The following is a 12827-nucleotide window of genomic DNA, read 5'->3' on the forward strand; positions in this document are numbered from 1 at the left end:
GGTTATGAGAGGTCATGATAGATTTGATAAGTTTATGGATTCAATAAGGTTATCACTTGGACATATTATAGATTCAATAAGGTTATAGAAGGTCATAATAGAGCTGGCAAACAAAGAAGATGCAACAATTTTATTGACCCCAGCCATCAATGTTGTCCTTGCCGTTGCTTAGATTGAACCTAGAAATAAGCTAGGAGAATATTGAATAGGAATCTTCCAATAAACCATCTATTTGGATAATTGTTACAAAGCTAGAAGAATTCAATGGAAATACAACATCAATTTCCAAGGTAATAGAAAGAGCAATCAAGTCTCTATAGTGGAAGGGTATAATTATCGATAGATGAGCATGGGATGAGAGGGGCAGAGGCACTTGAAGTACTTGTCTTTATGGCTACCTACCAGGCCATATATTCTTCCCTTATATTTCTTATAGAAGAAGAGACATGTGGTGGATGGAAGGGAAAAGATGGAGGGCCACGTGGTGGATGGTGAAAGAAGGGTGGAGGGTTGGTGGAGGGCTAGATGGCACAAGAAGAGGGAAAGCTTGGGATGGCTTGGAGTAGAAGGAAAGGTGTGGGAGGCTTTGTGTAGCTCCATGGAAGACTTGGATAGAGAAAATGTCGAAGGAGATTATGTTTCCGAGGGAGACAAGAAATGAATTGGGTGAAACCAACCTTGAGGGGCACCAGCACTCGGACGGTTGATCTTGTTCAGCTTGAGCACTAACACAACAATACGATGTGGTAGTGGCAACAAGCATCAAGATAAAGAAGCATCTAAGCCCAAATGAAGTAGAAGGAGAAAGAAACGGCAAGAGAAGCTCCCAATAGTCATTCTCCTATCTAAAGAAATCCTCTACAACCTAGGCATCCACTTGCATCACTTCTACCTCATCCGCTTTGCCGATCTCATAGTCAAGGAGATTCCAAGTCCAAGAAGCTCTCCCACTTTTAGATCTTCAATGGGAAACATCGCCAAGTCTGCAAATGGTGAGGGTTTGAGTGTTGAGGATCAAAACCACACATGAGCTTGAGGGAGATAGGGCACTTCAAGTAGTAAGGGAAGACCTCAATGGAGAGAGGAGGGCATAGTTGGAAGCTATGAGGTATCAGGATTGATGTATCGCCCATTTTCCCACTTTCGCACCCTGTGCATTCTCTACAACCCATCTCACACAGACACACTAAGGAGTCCTACCATCAAAAGTTTTTGGAAGCAATTTACAAAGCAAAGCTTGATTTCTGATCCGAATATCTGGAGTTCCTAATTCTCCTTGGCATTTACGCATCTTCATCAACTCCCATCAATGCCCATAGGAATCTCCTAAGAAGTTTCTCAATTTCCATCCAATGCGATTTTTTTAAATGCCATATGGACGACACATTAGTGGTAGCAGCTGCCAACACATGCTGAATGAAGACGAATCTTGCATTCTAGCCCATGGTAATCTCATGCCAACCACAAAATTTCTCCTTCACTTTCCCACAAAACCATTCAAATCTTTGTTTAGGACCAACTCCCACTCCCAATGGAGCTCCCACATATCTAACAATAGTACTCCTTTCTACCCATTAAGTGAGCCATTTAATGTGGCAAGATAATTTTCTCAATCTTGCTTCTGTTTAGAACTAACCCTGATCCCAAAAGAGTTACTTCAATTGCATTGGGAACCTGAAGCCTCACAAAAGGCATTAAGCACTCCAAAACATTTCATGGCCTTCTGGTAATTTTCCTCAAAAAATGCAATCAAATCATCAGCATTTGTAAATTCAGCTGCTATCCTTAATGTATTCTATCATACATTTTACCCAAATCTATACTAAACAAGACACACTTCTAGCTCATAGCACTTTCATAGTCTAAGCCTGTACTCACATTTAACATATTTTCAAATATCACTCTACCATGGATGAATCCTGTCTGCTCATTGTCCATCACCACCTTCATGCATATTTCCCTAACCTGCAGTGTCAATGCTTTGGTAATCAGCCTGTAGGATGTGTTAAGCATTGAGATTGGATGCCAATCCCTACCTTAAGAAGCATCCTCCCAAGCATGCATGCAATTCATCTAGATATTTCTCCCAACGACTGAGGCAAATTCAGGGAGTCCACCAAGGCTAGACATTTGTGAAACAAAAATGTATCCACACTAAAAGCCAGAGTCCAAGGTATGACGAGAATTGCCACTCCATCTCCCCATCAATTTGTTTTGCACCATTTTTGAAATGCCCTAAAAGAACAGAACCCCCTTCCAAGAAACTTGGCCTTGAATTTGCATGTAGGCAAATCACATTCCTTCGATGTCGGCAGCCTTCCTGTGAAAAACAAGTAAACATGTTCCCGATGCAACGTCTCCAGCCTTGTCTTAATATGATCCAAAGTGATCTTACAAGTATGAGCAAATTTGTTGCCTGCTTCTCGCCATCGCTTCTTCTGTGTCTCCCTATCTCGCCCTTGCACTTCAGCTTGAACTAATTGCTAGGCTTCTTCTTTTAGTGATTTGAGTGAAATCACCATTAAGCCTCCTTGCTAAAATTGCTACATACATCGGTGAGCTTTTATGCCCTCCTCCTCTTTCCTCCACCTTCAATAGCATAGCCTCATCATGAACAACTCTTGCTTGGACCACTTTAGTCGGGTCTTTCATTGCACAGACCACTTCTTGAGTTGAGTTCTCCAGCATCCCTTCCAAGCACAACAACTTCTCGGGATCCTCTATGTGCTATCTCTTCAATCCATGCCTTGGAGTGATTATGGGGAAATCACTTGACGAGATAACTTGCATACACAATGATCCACCTCACATCTAGCTCCTTATCTATGCATCCAAAACTTTTCTTATGATCCCTGGTGATTCTGAATGTTATGACTATATTAAATCTCTTAAACATTTTTGCTTGAAGTATATGAAAGAACGGCTTTAACTCAATGGTGGGAAGTGGAAATGCTGCTTTAAGAAATATTCTAGGATTAAGATCAATCCAAAACTTTTTTTCCCCGAAAATGAGGGTTTATTAGCACTGGCTCTCTTAAAGACAATGATTTAGGATTGAGTTGAGTGGGAGTTTTGTTATTATTCTTAGTTTTTTAGGAATTTCTAAAATTCTTAACCTCTACTTTTAGATGGCTATTGGCTTTTCAACTTTTAGCCTGTGTGTGGCTGCTGGCTTTTCATTAGCTTGTGTGTACGCGCCTCCAACATGGCCATAAATCAATTCGGGGGCTCCACTCTCCCTCCATGCTTGAGCTCTCCCTATAACGATTGCCTTGGCTTCCTCTAGCTTACAAGTCTTCAAGTCACTTCAAGCTTTCCAATTGCTCATCCACATCTCGTGTGTGCTAAAGGCAGTGTGTGTGTTAACTCTGATGAAGCCGTTGCCTGGAAAAAAAAATTGCTATCCAAAAAGCCATTTTCCAGAAAAGCAGGTTGGCCTGTAAAAAAATAATTCGTTTTCTTGTTGAAAGGGCTTCATGCCAACCAAATGGGCTTTATGCTTGCCTAATGGGCTTCATGCCTGCCGATGAACAAATTGTCGTCTATTGGATCTGTTTATAAAAATAAAGCCAAAAAAACCTCAAAAAGTTGACATCAAAACTTTGCAGGTATCATTCATAAAACCTTCAAGGAAAAAAACGCCGATTTACGTTCTAGTTTTATTTTATAATTAAAAAAAAAAAGGGCAGCGGCTTTGTAGTCAGTGTGGGAGCATGCAAATGACTATAGAACCTTGGCAAATCCTAATGGATCTTGCAAGTCCTCAAAGCGTTTCTTTTTTATTATTTCTTACTAAACAATCGACAGTGTCTAAAGGCTCGTAAAACCCACAATTTGGAGCTACGTGCTTTTCTGCATGCATGCACCCTTGTTTTATAGAGTCAAGATAACTTTTTACATCATGATAAGTTCTCTACCTCTTATGAACAAAAAAGGAGAGAAGAAGCTTTCAAGAATAGAAGTAGGACAGAAGTAGAAATTGTCAATCTGCATCCTGTATCTCCTCTTTTAGGACCACATGGGTGATAACCTTAATATCAACTGTGCTCGGCACAACAAGGTAGGGGCAATGGCTCTTTCTCCTCTGCACTTAGGGGTAACACCTGTGGGCTATGCATCAGTCTTCGTCGTCCTTGGTAAAGATTCTAAGAAGCTTTCTTTTGATAAATTCTCATTTTGAACCTTGAATGATACACATGCAGGGTTGGTATGGTACATCAGCCTCTTGAAAAGAGATAAAGCCTGGGGGGCCTATGGGGGGGAGGGAGTCACTGACATTGGTGAGGAGAGAGAAACAAAATTAGTGAGGGGGCTGAAGGAGGGACCAGTCAGCCATCTAAGCAAGAAGTGAAACTCGGGGGGGGGGGGGCATCATCTCGCAAAGGGGTGGAAAAGTAGTGATAGGTGAAATAGTGGGCACGGGGAAGGGGTTGGCATTAAGCAAGACTATGTATGTCTAAAGGGCATCCGAATGGCTACCATGTGTACACTCCTTATCCCAGGCTCTCCGCAAGCATTTGAATTTGGGCCATCAGGGAGCTTTCTTCTTTGGCTAGCTTATCTTCTTCTTTGCAACAATCTTGAACATGTAGATGAAAGCTTAAACCTTTGAAAATTATCTCTGCATTCCTATGATCATACGTAGGTTTAAAAAGTAACCATTAGCATCAATTTGAATGTTATTGAAAACCTTAGTACACCTTCGATACCAAATAGTACATATCATGGAGCTACAGATAACATTCCAATTTGAGGGCGCTCTATTAGGGGTATCTCCCAACAAGATGTTAGCATAGTGAAAAGGAACATAGGCTAAGTGTCTGTGCACTGTGTCTAAAAGAGATGCATAAAAACTACAATTAAGAAAAAGATGAGGAATATCTTCTTGAGTCGTGTGGTGGCAGGTTTGCATAAACCGTCCCCTAGACCTATCTTCCTCGCTCGGCTGGCCGTCCAAACACCCTTGTGGAGAATCAGCCAAAGAAGGCAAAACTATTTTTCTAGGACATCTTTATCCCACACCCTTTCAAATCTTTTTGTCCATACTTTTTCTGAGTCTCTTCGATAATTACAAAAATTTTGGAGGTTGTATCATGTAGATTCCTCATCCATGAAGCTTTCTCTCTAAGTAGAAGCAAAAACCACTACTACTGAGAGGGAATGGGGGGCAAATGGGGGAAGGAGAAAAGGAAAGAGAGCAGCCAAAAGTTTGGCAAGGAAGCTGCACCAGAACTCTAAGAAGGGCTAGCAAAAAAGGAAAAAGAAAGAAGTCCCACTCTTTACTTGAGGGGGGTGATGTGAGGGCTAGCAAGGGGCCTTATTCCAAAGACCTCCAAAAAGGTAGCCGAGCTAAATGTAGAGCCCAATCATTGTTCCAAGAGCTACCCACTACTAGATCTATGGTGGTGGCAAGTGCCTTGGACTAGCCACCTACCTGTCTTGAGAGCCCTTAGAGCCACCATAAAACTACCCATAGCTATCCAAAGGTAGGCACAACCTGGTCTATAGCCTTCGGTCTCTAAGAAGTGCCATGAGCCAATGGGGTTCACCAAGGGGCAAGAATAGGTCTCACAGGGGGCTTGAGTGGGGCACAGTAGTGGCATGGGCACTTAACTAGCTAAGCAGGCTAGGAAGCAGCATGGCTAAGAGCAAGGAGCAACAAAATTATAAGAGGGGAGCCATAAGGAAGGTGATAAATGGAGAAATAAGGGTGGGGGGAGGAGCAAAGGAGGGGAGAAGGAGAAGAAGGGTGGGAGGAAGGAAGGAGAAGTAGAGGAGGGGGGAAACTATCATAGAAGGGGGAGGTCGAGGCAGTGAGGGGGATCAAGAGAAGCATGTATAACTATGTTTCATAAGTGAAAGAATCCTTACCAACAAGCTTGAAGGAAGAAGTCAAGAAATGTATGAAGTTTCACTACCCCCACCTTCATGTCACGATGGTTGAATTTATGATTGACCTAGCCCTATAAGAGTGGTCAAATCAAATGGCTGGCCTAGCCCTATGTGGGTGGTCAACTCTCATATTTGGTGCTTGGCACACAAGCGAGGGTTGAAACATGTAGAGCATGTGATGGGTGGGCCAATCCCCTTCATGAGGAACCCAAGAAAGAAAGGGGTAATAATTCCCTTGTGTCCTTGTAACATGTGGCATTGGGAGACTTGATTAGTGCCATATACAAACACACAAATATGCAGTCCTTGGATGCATGACGAAGTTGTAGCCCCTCCTCAAAGTCCCACCAGTTTTTTGGGAAATGGGGAGTCTTCTATGTGGCTATGGGGCAAGGATTGGGACCCTCGTCCCTGGCACTTCCTAGCTTAACACTTGGCATCCTCTACGCATGCAATTAGAGCAAGTGAATTGAAGTGTGGACTTTATTATTTCTACACAGTAGGTTGTTGCTAGTATGGATAGATGATGGCTATTGTGCGGTTGCAACATTTGGTGTCATGCATGTGCTTCTAATGACTATGATTATTGTTTTATGTGAATGGTGACTGGTATTGTGGATAAGAAGAGACTGCTCATGCAAGACTAAATTCCACTCTCCTGCACAAAGTATTGGGTTAAAGAACTGGTGGACAAAGATTATGAGTTGTTTGAGGACTTAGATAATACGAAGACAAGAATTAATTGGTTCCAACTATTGACTCTTTCCCATAAGATTTGGTGTCTACGGGCATCATCTCTAGTTAAGAGAAGGGAGATAGAACCTTAAAGGTTGTTAATGTTACCTCATGTAGTGGATATAGGGGCTCCTATAGTGGAAGCAAAAGTAGAGAGTATCCTATTCATGGAGTGTTCATTGATGGAGGCTCTGGATTCAATATGATGACTTATGAAACCATGCAAAGTATTGCCTTAGTAGATTTGGAGGTATTCTCTCGTTGTTCAATTGGCAAATCAACCTCACATTAAACTAGTAGGGATGGTTTGGAATGGAAGGACTATTTGGTTTATCCATCTTGGTGGATTACATGTCATTATGTACATTAGTAGTAGCAAACGCTTATTTGGTTTTGTTAACCAAGACATGATTGGTAGCTTCTAATGTTATACATAATTAGGATATATGTACATTGTAGTTTAGTGAACATGACTTTAAAATGAAACTGAAGGTACATAGAGAAGTGTATCCTTATGAGAGTCCATATTCGGATACCACTAGTACACAATCAATTGTTTCCCCATTTATAGAGGAAGAAGACATGTTCATGGTTGTGGCATCTATTCATAAAGGGAAAAGGATGTTAATATCCTTTAGGAATTCCTCGAAGGAAAAGGATGCTACTATGAAAAAGAGAAAAGATAAGGAAATAGTTAAGGATAATCCTAAGAGAAAACTACACATATTAGTAAGGGGGGAAAAGAGCTACAAGTTGATCATGATGAGGATGAGGAATCCGTAGCCCATACATAGATATTAGCCTTATTAAGGTATCCAACCATACTATCCAAGTTTAGAATATCATACCTTCCTAATACTTTGTCCTTTTAATGAACGTAGTGGTTGGTTCTATCAAGAAATGGAGAATAGTTGGTTGTGTAGTCTTTGGAGTTCCAAGGATAGTAGGGCCCATGGATCAAGCCTACATAACTAGGATGCTATGACTAGTATGGTTAAGCTATTATCATGTGAGGATATGGTATTGTATGGCAATCGTGATAGATCTAAGAAAGGGAAAAGGGTATCAAATCTTCTTGAACTTGTCACAATTGTCGGGATTCTCATTGTTATTAAAACTTGCCATACTTCATCAAGAATACCATTAGTAGAACCTTTCCAAATTTTGGTTTATGTCATGGGTTGGCTTATGATAAGTTCCAAGGAAGGGATGAGTAAAAATTCTAGTTTCATTTGATGCACTTTGAGGTAGTATTCCATGCCTTGACCAAGAAATTGATAGGAAAAAGATGAGAGTTTTTCCTACCACCTTGGATAGAGAAGCTATGTCATAGGTTTGGTCATTTTAAATATTAGGAACAACTAAAGAGAGAGCTCCTTAGAGCCTTTCCTCTTACCAATATGGTTAACCTAATAGAGATGGAACCCATGGGGAGTTCATCTAGCTCTAGGAAAAATTCCCATAGGGGATTCACATGGTTTGTGTCTCTAGGCAATGTCAAAGATTGGCTTTGTCATCCTGTACCATGAGAGGACATTTGGTGTAAGAGTACCAAAAAATAATGGTGTTGCTAGAAGTTGTGTTCACTTCCATAAGTATATTACCATAGTGCCTAAGAAGAGCAGAGAGTTAAAGGTTCGGTTAGTAGGTCAATCATCCATTCAAGGGGATCTAGGGGTCAATATGGTGGAGCTACAGCTTTTGGAACTAGATGATAGGGCACAAGTGGACTTGCCTAATATAGCTATGAGGGTGAATGAGTCGCTTAGGAAATATGTCCAAAGGTTTAGATCATTCATCCATAGGAGAGCAATGTCACTATTGCAAAGTCTGTAGGCATAATAGTTTGTACATGGGTTAGCAATGGGATTGACACAATCGGTGCATATGCACAAGAATTTTACTTCAAACATTGCTATAGAGATTGTTGAAACATTAATCTTAATGATTGAGATATGCAATCTAGTTAGCCTCAAGAGGCTAGCAATGATAGTATAAGGCCTTTGTCTTGTAAGAGAATGAGGGATGTTATGATTGTAAGGTTGATCCCATTAAGGACAAGGAAGAACTTGTTAAAAAGAGCAAGGAAGTAGGAGAGATGGTCAAAGCATATCCACCTTTCCCCCTAGAATGCATTGTGGAGGTCTTTGTCTTGTAAGAGAATAAGGGAAGTTTTGATCATAAAGGTTGAGCCCATTAAGGACAAGGAAGAACTTATCAAGAAGAGCGAGGAAGTGGAAGAGACAATCAAAGTGTATCCACCTTCCTTCTAGAACACACTGTAGAGGAGATTAATTCACCAAATGTGCAGTGGAAATCCCACTCCAAGGTTATGGGCCCTTCTCCGATCGCTACCTCTCCAGTTCTTCGAAAGCCTCAAAAAAAGGAATGGAGAAAGGTTGATAAGGAAAGGAAACCTAAGTTGGCAGAGCCAATGATGCTTACCATGTCCAACCCCTTTAAGGCTTTGGCTATCATTCATATTGTTGTACCATGGATGCAGGCTTCCTCTAGTTCACCGAACACCCCTTTAGTCCAGCCACGAGTTCTGCAGTCACATCTAGATACATCACTTCCAAATGTCCAAGAGAACATGTCTAAACTTTCTCAGGTTCAATAGCCATAGCATGCACATGCCAATGTTAGTGAAGTTCTAATATGTGTGATACCCATGCATTACATGCATAGTAGCAAGATGAGAAGGAAGACATTTTTGTCACCAAGATAATGGCTAAGATGTGGCCCAATTTCCCTTTGTGGTTTTGACAATTCAAGAAGTAGTGGTTGTGTCTCAACCTCTTGGCAACAACTTCTCATTGAAACATATGCACCCTATGATGAAATAACATATCTATTTGGATGGCTAGGAGTTTAGGATGGATGCCTAGGAGTCTCGTAACACCGAGTCATAAAAAATGACAACAAAATCATGAAAACGACAACTCAAGTCCATTTTTGGAAAAAATCCCAAAAAATGTGCATTTTGTCAAAATTAGAGGGATGAAATATACACTTCATGTCAAACATTTTAAAAAACTAGTACTTTTATGAAAAAGATTGCATAAAATATTACTTATATTTTACTCCAGAACCCAAAAATGTCTAGTATTATCAATTGAAAAAAGTGTTCTCTTCTTTAATTTGAAAAACACGACAAATTACAAAGAAGAAAAAACTCCTTCATTTAACTAAGAGAGTCGTTAGAGCCTTTGCTTTAAAATACCAATTGTTTTTCGTGCAAGTGCCCATATATTTTTAACTCAAATCCATATACAAGGATTTCTACATCCTATAAATCAAGCATGTCCACACATCGATGAATTCCATTTTTTTTTCTTTTATCACATTGTTTAAGCACCTCTAGATGATATGTTCCCTGAAGTCCATTAGTTGAAAGATTTTTTTATGAATTGACTTCCACATAAGTAACAACATTGCCCTCATGGATAAGTACACATTTCTAGAATACTTGTTGTACATAGCATGCTATCCACAAAGTGATAATTTGTAAAACGATGTGACTTTAAGATCCAATACAATTTGATGAAACACTTTTAGTGCATTGTCTAACAAAACAACTTTTCTTTTTTATACACAATTGATCAAATGGTGAAATTTTAATATATTTTGACATTAAGATAGGTAGGTATATATGGAGTCCATGACCATAAAAGAGGTTATTCAAAGCAAGCATGTCTCTAGATTTAGATAAAAGCTCAATGACTGAAATGGTCAAATTGTAAACGGTCCTTATTAGTACAATTTATCATTTACTATGTTTCAGTCTATTAGATTCAGAGCTCTAGCCTTTGCAAAAATATAGCTTTTAGTTAAAAAAGGCTAGATTTGGAAGCATGAATATGCTAGCAATTGTCTTTTTGAAAAATTCATGAAGTTTTGGATTTTGGAATCCACTATGTTGTTAGGCGTGAACATGATGATTTTTTTATTTGAAAAAAAATAAAGTTTTATCAATAGAACAAAAATTTCATATGAAAAAAATATGAAATTTGATTTATGAATGAACAAAAATATCGTTCAAAAAACTTCGTCACATAAAACTTTCATCAACAAAAAATTTTCGTCGACGGAAATTTTTTCGCGTCGATAGAAATTTCAATCCGTCGATGGAATTTTTTTTCGTTGATGAATTTTGGGATTCTAGAATCTAGTGGGATACTGGAATCCCAAATTTAAGACTAGTGAAAAATCATAATAGCCTGTTGCAAATGATAACTCATGACTCGTTGTCATTTTTAATGACTCGCTGTTTCATGTGGTTGACTCTAGGAGTAGGCTTTTTCATTGTTGTGAGATGTGGCACCATCTATTGTGCTTGTACTTAGTGTTATGTCACTTACTCAAGAGCAAGCATAGACTACTTTTCACTCCTAGAAGGAACCTAACGTCCAATTCATCAAATCCTAGTATGAGCATGATCGGCCAATGTGGGAGGGCAAACTTGTTAAATACTTTGAGAATACTCTCTTCTCCAAGTTTATACCCCTTGCCTCTCTTTTATGAGAATGGGGTTGTGTAAATTCTCTTTTGTACTTTTTCAATGTGGGTTTTCACATCCTATATCTCCTCTTTCGGGACCACATGGGTGATAACCTTAATATCAACTGTGCCCGACACAACAAGGTAGGGGCAATGGATCTTTTTTCCTTTGCGCTTGGGTTAACACCTGTGGGCTATGCATCAGTCTCTATTGTCCTTGGTAAAGATTCTAAGAAGCTTTCTTTTGATAAATTCTCATTTCAAACCTTGAATGACACACTTGTAGGGTCGGTACGGGACATCGGCCTCTTGAAACAAGGTAAAGGCTGGGGGGCCTGTGCGGGGGAGGGAGTTGCTAACATTGGTGAGGGGAGAGAGACAAAATTATTGCGAGGGGGTCGAAGGAGGGACCGGTCAGCCATTTGAGTAGGAAGTGAAACTCGCCGGGGGGGGGGGGGGGGGGCATCATCTTCACGAAGGGGTGGAAATACTATGTGTAGACTCCGAGCTCGTGTGTATCTCTTACCCCAGGCTCTCCGCAAGCATTTGAATTTGGGCCATCAGCGAGCTTTCTTCTTTGGCCAGCTTATCTTCTTTGTTGCAACAATCTTGAACCTGTAGATGAAAGTTTAAGCCTTTGAAAATTATCTCTGCATTCCTTTGATCATACATAAGTTTAACAAGTACCCATTAGCATCAATCTGAACATCATTGAAAACCTTAGTACACCTTTGATCCCAAATGGTGCATATCGCGGAGCTACAAATAACATTCCAATTTGAGGGTGCTCTACTTGGGGTATCTCCCAACAAGATGTAAGCATAGCGAAAAGGAATAGAGGCTGAGCATCTCTCACTATGTCCCAAAGAGATTTAGAAAAACTACGATTAAGGAAAAGATGAGGAATATGCCATGTGGTAGCATTTGCACAAACCGTCCCCTAGACCTATCTTCCTTGCCCGGCTGGCCATCCAAACACCCTTGTGGAGAATTGGCCAAAGAAGGCAAGACTGTTTTTTTGGGACATCTTTATCCCACACCCTTTCAAATCTTTTCGTCCATACTTTGTCCGAGTCTCTTCTATCATTACAAAAATTTTGGAGGTTGTATCATGTAGATTCCTCATCCACGAAGCTTTCTCTCTAAGTAGAAGTAAAAACCACTACTATGAGAGGGAACGGGGGGGGGCAAAGAAGGGAAGGAGAAAAGGAAAGAAAGACCAGCCAAAAGTCTAGCAAGGAAGCTACACCAAAACTCTAAGAAAGGTTGGCAAAAAAGGAAAAAGAAAGAAGTCCCACTCTTTACTAGAGGTAAATTTTATCTTTTGCACTAAATTTCAATGTGGGTTTTCACATCTTCTAAGGTTTCCCACCAATAATATAAGTTTAACCCAAAAAGACAAATGTGTGTATGTGTGTGTGTGTGTGTGTGTGTGTGTGTGTGTGCATGTACGTGTGTGTGCGTGCGTGCGTGCATGCGTGTGTGCATGTGTGTGTATGTGTGTGTGTGATACACACACACACACACACACACACACACACACACACACACACACACACACGCACGCACGCACGCACTCCACGCATGCCTGTGCGCATTACCCAAAAAGACAAATTCATGTGTGTGTGTGCGCACACGTGCATGCTTGTGCATGTGCATGTATGTGTGTGTGCACTCATGCATGCATGCATACACACATG

This window comes from Dipteris shenzhenensis, chromosome 5 (assembly GCF_047967505.1).
Source record: "Dipteris shenzhenensis isolate YYH24624 ecotype China chromosome 5, Dip_SZ_1.0, whole genome shotgun sequence".
Taxonomy (NCBI): Eukaryota; Viridiplantae; Streptophyta; class Polypodiopsida; order Gleicheniales; family Dipteridaceae; genus Dipteris; species Dipteris shenzhenensis.